The sequence below is a fragment of the Rhipicephalus microplus genome, unplaced genomic scaffold, assembly GCF_043290135.1.
Source record: "Rhipicephalus microplus isolate Deutch F79 unplaced genomic scaffold, USDA_Rmic scaffold_595, whole genome shotgun sequence".
Taxonomy (NCBI): domain Eukaryota; kingdom Metazoa; phylum Arthropoda; class Arachnida; order Ixodida; family Ixodidae; genus Rhipicephalus; species Rhipicephalus microplus.
In genome coordinates this window covers 1-7,500 of record NW_027465154.1, presented here as the reverse complement: position 1 = coordinate 7,500, position 7,500 = coordinate 1, and the positions used below count along the sequence as shown (strand labels likewise).

Genomic DNA, 7,500 nt, shown 5'->3' with positions numbered 1-7,500 from the left:
GACGGGAACTGCGAAGCACTTAGACCGACGGCGGACTACGACGAGAACGCCTTAAGCTTCGCCAACGTTTCGCCAACTCGTGCGGGAGACTTTTTCCGCTTCGCGGCAAGTCGTCGCGCCGTGCTCTCCGCATCAACCGCGTACGCAGCGAACCGCAAACGTCGGGCGCAGCCTCCTCACCTCCCTGCGCTTTGCGCGCGAACGTTCCCTGTTCGCGCGGCAAAGCCTGGAGGAGGCACGGCCCCGCAGCGTGTTCGAGCGCCCGGTCTACGGGACACCCTGCTTACTTCGAGGGCAACAAGCGCAACGCAAGGCTGCGATCTCGCGCACTTTGCGCACGGCTGGAGAAGCTTTGCTGGCCGGCTTTCGCTCCTCGTGTTTACCGTGCGTTAAAGTTGCGCGTCCGTGGCTCTCGCAGCTCTTGCGCGCCCGGTCGCAGAGAGGAGTACGCAACCTCGACCGCACTTTCCCTGCAGGCTTCCTTCCGACTCGAAGTCCTGCGGCGGTCTCAACGAGGTGCCACATCCTCAATGCAGTCGGTCGCCCCCGTTTCGGTTGGGCTCTGGCACGACGGTCGCCACCGTCTCGCCCTTGAGTGGCCGCTGTTGGCGCTCGCTGTGAGGTGTTCAGCGTGCTGTCCGTGTTGCCGACGCGGTCAAAACGAGTCGACGGCTCACGTTCCCTTGTGCGCCGAAGGCTCTCTTGATATGTGATCCGACCCTCAGACAGACGAAGCCAAGGGAAGACCCAAGGCCGCAATGTGCGTTCAAAGAATCAGTGCTCAGTGTGTCCTGCAATTCACACCAAGTCTCGCAGCTGGCTGCGTTCTTCATCGACCCGAGAACCGAGTGATCCACCGCTTAGAGTCGTGAAAAAGTGTTTGTTCAATTCCGTACAGTCAAAACCAAACGTTTCTGGCACTCGGCCAAACAGTGGCCAAGAAGGGCGCTTTTCAGCGCACGCTTGGACTCCAAAACTCTGCCGCGCCTTTTTCGGCTGCCGCAAATCGAGCAAACGGTGTGTTTCGGACGGCGTTTCGCTTCCGCTACTTGCGAGTGCTTTCGTGGTCCACCCCTCTATAAATACTCGGGAGGCGTCGAAGCCGGTTCTCCAAGCCGGACCCGTAGGTATCGTTGTGTGCTCGCTCTCATTGGCCCGCCTAACCAGAAAATGCCTGCGGTACACCCATTTGGATAAGAGTGCACGCAGATGCGGGCCTCGACGGCTACACATTTCCTCGGGCGGCCGCCTCCCGGCCTCCGTGGAGCGCGGGATGCACGGTCCCATCGACAAGCCTCTCCCGTTTTTACCGTGGCGTCGCGGTTCACCACGGCGGGCGGGTCGGTCTCCTCCGCATAAAAAGGGGGACCCCCGCTTTTTGTTCCACGAAATCGCACAAGCTTTTTTCGCATCCACGGTTTGCCACCGCACACCAAAATGCCGATCCGGCTGCCTACTTTAGCCAACAGGTGGAGCCAGGCGCGCCGTACTTGCGCGGCACTTCCCACGTCCACCGAAGTCGGTGCCAAGGACCACTTTCGGCGCCGGAGCCGCGTACGAGCCTACTCGAGGCGGAAGAACGAAGCCAGCAAGGGCCTGGCCGCAAGTGCGTTCAATTGTCGGGACGTCCAAGTCCCTCGTTCTTCCGTGCTTCCTCTTTCGGCAAGTCGTTGCGGCACCTTCCCAAAGCGCGCAGACCCGCTAATCGCGACGAGCGCGACGTGGCCGTGCCGCCTTTCCCTCGGCAGCAAGCAAAACGCCTGGCAACGTCGACGCTCCCCTAACCGCGATCTCGCACCGTGTTTCGTGTGGCGAATTCAAAAGCCGGCCGGCGCTGCTGCAACCATTACGGTCGGTACGCATACGCCGCGGAGGGCGGGACGGTCATCGGAGCGTGCGGTTCCTCCATCGAGTACTGCGCACCTCGGCCGTCGCATCGCCGTGCCATGACCGGCCGCGCGTCAACGCGAACCGGTGCCAGCGAGATCCCTCGCCTGCAAGAACCGACCGGCAGCCTCCGTCACCCGAGGACGCGGAGGCGCTTGCCGCGGACGGCGGGACGGTATGCACTGGTGCACAGCGGACCCGTCACATCGCCAGTTCCTTGACCGACCGCCGACGCTTGTGCCGTTCCTCTCGTACTTGGCAGTCGCCGCGCGATTGTCGGGTCTCGTTCTTGCACGCTCGAACGGTCGGGAGGGCACTCGGCTGGCGTTTCGGGAACGCGCAGCCTCGCCTTCTACCGACGTAACCACGACTCGCCGTTCGCGCTCCGCCGCTCCTGTTTACAGTACTAGGCGGTCCCGCAGCGGTCGGGTCGCGCATTTCGAGCGCTTCGAGCCACGGTGCAGTGGCGGGTCGAAAGCCGACCTATGAGTGCGTTGCGCCGTTTGTACCCGCGTCCGCCACCTGGCCGACCGTCCAAGGTCGCGGTGTTGGCGTCCGCTGGGCGCAACAATTTGTCACGGGGTGCCGCTCCACATTCAGGCAGCCCCGTGGGGAAAAGCCGACCCCGCGTCCAAACGGGGTCAGCGCAGAAAGTGTCGGGCGCAGACGCAGCTGAGGCGCTCACCCTTCACAATCCGTTAATGATCCTTCGCAGGTTCACCTACGGAAACCTTGTTACGACTTTTACTTCCTCTAAATGATCAAGTTTGGTCATCTTTCCAACAGACCGGCGCAACCGAAAGGCCGCGCCGGACATCGGTCCGAAGACCTCACTAAATCATTCAATCGGTAGTAGCGACGGGCGGTGTGTACAAAGGGCAGGGACGTAATCAACGCGAGCTTATGACTCGCGCTTACTGGGAATTCTCGTTCAAGGGAACAATTGCAAGCCCCTATCCCAATCACGAAAGAAGTTCCACGGGTTACCCAGTCTTTTCAGACAGGGATAAAGACACGCTGCTTCCTTCAGTGTAGCGCGCGTGCGGCCCCGGACATCTAAGGGCATCACAGACCTGTTATTGCTCTGTTTCGTGCGGCTAGGAGCCGCTTGTCCCTCTAAGAAGGTTGTAAGGTGCTGGGAACCCCGCACCTATTTAATAGGCTAGAGTCTCGTTCGTTATCGGAATTAACCAGACAAATCGCTCCACCAACTAAGAACGGCCATGCACCACCATCCACCGAATCAAGAAAGAGCTCTCAATCTGTCAATCCTCCCAGTGTCCGGCCGGGTAAGTTTTCCCGTGTTGAGTCAAATTAAGCCGCAGGCTCCACTCCTGGTGGTGCCCTTCCGTCAATTCCTTTAAGTTTCAGCTTTGCAACCATACTTCCCCGGAACCCAAATACTTTGGTTTCCCGGAAGCTGCCCGCCGAGTCATTTGAGTAACTCAGGCGGATCGCTGGTTGGCATCGTTTATGGTCAGAACTAGGGCGGTATCTGATCGCCTTCGAACCTCTGACTTTCGTTCTTGATCAATGAAAACATTCTTGGCAAATGCTTTCGCAGTAGTTCGTCTTGCGACGGTCCAAGAATTTCACCTCTAGCGCCGCAATACGAATGCCCCCGTCCGTCCCTCTTAATCATTACCTCGTATTCCAAAAACCAACAGAACAGAAACGAGGTCTTGTTCTATTATTCCATGCAAGTTTATTCAGGCGACTCGCCTGCGTTGAGCACTCTAATTTTTTCAAAGTAAAAGCACCGGCCATCTCGAGGCACACAATGAAGTGCACCAAGAAAGAACCGGCATGATGTTCAGTCCGAGCCGTCGCATCGGGTAGATGCACTACTCGTCTGGAACTGAGATCCAACTACGAGCTTTTTAACCGCAGCAGCTTTAGTATACGCTATTGAGCTGGAATTACCGCGGCTGCTGGCACCAGACTTGCCCTCCAATTGATCTCGTTAAAGGATTTAGAGTGTACTCATTTCAATTACGGGGCCTCAAAAGAGTCCGTATTGTTATTTTTCGTCACTACCTCCCCGTGCCGGGAGTGGGTAATTTGCGCGCCTGCTGCCTTCCTTGGATGTGGTAGCCGTTTCTCAGGCTCCCTCTCCGGAATCGAACCCTGATTCTCCGTTACCCGTAACAACCATGGTAAGCAAGTAACCTACCATCGAAAGTTGATAAGGCAGACACTTGAAAGAAACGTCGCCGGCTCGTGGCCATGCGATCAGCACAAAGTTATCCAGAGTCACCACACAATACGGGCCGAAACCCGATCGATCTTGGTCTAATAAAAGCACCCGTTACCCAAAGGGCTCCAGGCTCACTGCATGTATTAGCTCTAGAATTGCCACAGTTATCCAAGTAGGAAGAAACGATCTAAGGAACCATAACTGATTAATGAGCCATTCGCGGTTTCGCCTTATTTCGGCATGTACTTAGACATGCATGGCTTAATCTTTGAGACAAGCATATGATTACTGGCAGGATCAACCAGGTAATCGTTCGACTGCGCGTCCGTCCTCGCCCTCGGCGGGCCGGACGCAGTCTGTGTGCGGCGGAGGCCACCTTCAGGCGCCCCAACACGCTTATTTTGCACTCCGAGATGACGGCGTTCGAGCTCGCTACGGCACAACCTTCCCGAAAGACGAGTGGGAGCCGTGCGGCAAGAAGCACGTTCATGCTCGCTCTTTTTCGTTGCATCGACTCGGTCGCGCCGTGCGGGTTGCCCAAGCCCGCTGCACTGTCGGTGGACCGGCCGGAACTAGCAACGGAGCCGAGACTGCAAGCGCCAGACGACGGGTCACGCCGCGTCTTCGGCGCTTTCGCATCTGAATCGCCCGAGGACGACACGGAACACACCTCGATATCGTGGTAAAACGGCACCGTCCGACAACCAGCCCCTAACGCATCAAGCGGATGAGGCTGCAGACGACTGCCGTGGATTCCCCTGGAGCAGACCCGAGGACACGCTTGACGAGGCCGAAGCCGCCGCATATCAGACACCCGGTCGCTTTCGCGTACGCCGCTCACGAGAACCCCACATAATAGCAGCGATAAGTACCCAGACCTCCTTGGGCCCTAATACGAGCGTACTCGAGAAAATTTCACCGCGGGTGTGCCCCGAAACGTGTGGCATGTTGAGCGTGCCACAAGTCTACGTCGCTCTCAAACCCGCCGAGGTCGTAGAATTTGCGACCCTACTCACGAAATTCCCACCGAGGATACGGCCGCAAACGTACCGCACCTTGGGTAGGCCACGAGTTTGTGCAACACTACGCTGACGGCACAGCACCGAGGTCGTGCGCGCACGCACGGGAAAATTCCGCCGCGGTTTCTGCCGAAAACGTGAGGCACCACGACTCTCCGCAAGTTCGCGTCGACTGCGAAAGACCGAAGTCGTGAACGACGTGTCCGCTACTCGCCGCCGACACGCTGGACACCAAACGTACAACGACTCGACGGCGTCGTAGAGGCCCACGACGCGGTTTTCCTTAACGACGTCTCGGCGTGGCACCGACAGGTTAGAACGGCCGACCAACGTTCCCTGTCCGCCGTTCGGCTCAGTCGAAGGGCTCGGCGACTTCGGCAACGCTGCGAAGCCGCACGGTGACGCACGCCATGTCCCCATTTTTTTTTCTTTCTGCGTCTGCCGGGGTGCCCCTATAATAGCAGCGATAAGCACCCAGACCGCCGTGGGTCGCTCGCCCCGGCTGACGTGGTTTTTCGTACTCCTGCGGCGGTCGCCGTCAAGCACGTCCAAATACGCTACTTTCGTGGGCGCATTCACGCTCTTTCGCTTCGCCGGAGTGCCAGCACTCACTCTGCCAAAAACGGCGAACATCCGAGCGGCGGTTCCCACTTTTGCGTCGGCGTCGCAAACCCCGCCCCGGCAGACGAGGTTTGCCGTACTCGTGCGACGGTGGCCGGCGGGCACGTCGAAAGACGCCGATATCGTGCGCGAATTGGCGCACCTTGGCTTCACCGGAGTGCCGCCACTGACTCCTCCAAAAACGGCGAAGATCCGAGCGGCGCTTCCCACTTTCGCATCGGCGTCCCGAACTCCGCCCCGGCTGACGCGGTTTACCGTACTCGTGCGACGGTCGCCGGCGAGCACGTGGAAAGACGCCGATATCGTGCCCGAATCGGCTCCGTTCGGCTTCGCCGGAGTGCCAGCACTGGCTCGGCGAAAGACGACGAACATCCGAGCGACGGTTCTCACTATTGCGTACGCGTCGCAAACCCCGCCCCGGCAGACGCACTTTGCCGTACTCGTGCGACGGTCGCCGGCGAGCACGTAGAAAGACGCCGATATCGTGCCGGAATCGGCCCCGTTTGGCTTCGCCGGAGTGCCAGCACTCACTCGGCCACAAACGGCGAACATCCGAGCGGCGGTTCCCACTTAGCCGTCGGCGTCCCGAACTCCGCCCCGGCAGACGCGGTTGCCGAGCTCGTGCGACTAGCGACCGCGAAGCCGTCTCGCGACGCCGCTTTCGTGCGCGGCTCCACTGCGACCTGGTCACCCGAGGTCGACGAGCAAAAAAGAATGTCGAAAAAAATTTTTTTTTTTTTTTGCGTCTGCCGGGGTGCCCCTATAATAGCAGCGATAAGCACCCAGACCGCCATGGGTCGCTCGCCCCGGCTGACGTGGTTTTTCGTTTTCCTGCGGTGGTCGTCGTCAAGCACGTCCAAACACGCCACTTTCGTGGGCGCATTCGCGCTCTTTCGCTTCGCCGGAGTGCCAGCACTCACTCTGCCAAAAACGGCGAACATCCGAGCGGCGGTTCCCACTTTTGCGTCGGCGTCGCAAACCCCGCCCCGGCAGACGAGGTTTGCCGTACTCGTGCGACGGTGGCCGGCGGGCACGTCGAAAGACGCCGATATCGTGCGCGAATTGGCGCACCTTGGCTTCACCGGAGTGCCGCCACTGACTCCTCCAAAAACGGCGAAGATCCGAGCGGCGCTTCCCACTTTCGCATCGGCGTCCCGAACTCCGCCCCGGCTGACGCGGTTTACCGTACTCGTGCGACGGTCGCCGGCGAGCACGTGGAAAGACGCCGATATCGTGCCCGAATCGGCTCCGTTCGGCTTCGCCGGATTGCCAGCACTGGCTCGGCGAAAGACGACGAACATCCGAGCGACGGTTCTCACTATTGCGTACGCGTCGCAAACCCCGCCCCGGCAGACGCACTTTGCCGTACTCGTGCGACGGTCGCCGGCGAGCACGTAGAAAGACGCCGATATCGTGCCGGAATCGGCCCCGTTTGGCTTCGCCGGAGTGCCAGCACTCACTCGGCCACAAACGGCGAACATCCGAGCGGCGGTTCCCACTTAGCCGTCGGCGTCCCGAACTCCGCCCCGGCAGACGCGGTTGCCGAGCTCGTGCGACTAGCGACCGCGAAGCCGTCTCGCGACGCCGCTTTCGTGCGCGGCTCCCACTGCGACCTGGGTCACCCGAGGTCGACGAGCAAAAAAGAATGTCGAAAAAATTTTTTTTTTTTTTTTTTGCGTCTGCCGGGGTGCCCCTATAATAGCAGCGATAAGCACCCAGACCGCCATGGGTCGCTCGCCCCGGCTGACGTGGTTTTTCGTTTTCCTGCGGTGGTCG

The 7,500-nt window shown here is 59.6% G+C and overlaps 2 non-coding genes across 2 annotated transcripts; both read right to left on the bottom strand.

Annotated features, from left to right (window-relative positions):
- Positions 1–715: 715 nt before the first annotated feature.
- Positions 716–868, bottom strand: LOC142795248 (5.8S ribosomal RNA). Its single transcript, XR_012892886.1, has one exon. It is a non-coding gene; the product is annotated as a 5.8S ribosomal RNA (ribosomal RNA).
- A 1,718-nt stretch (positions 869–2,586) lies between these two features.
- On the bottom strand, positions 2,587–4,392 carry LOC142795254 (small subunit ribosomal RNA). Its single transcript, XR_012892892.1, has one exon. It is a non-coding gene; the product is annotated as a small subunit ribosomal RNA (ribosomal RNA).
- Positions 4,393–7,500: the final 3,108 nt, after the last annotated feature.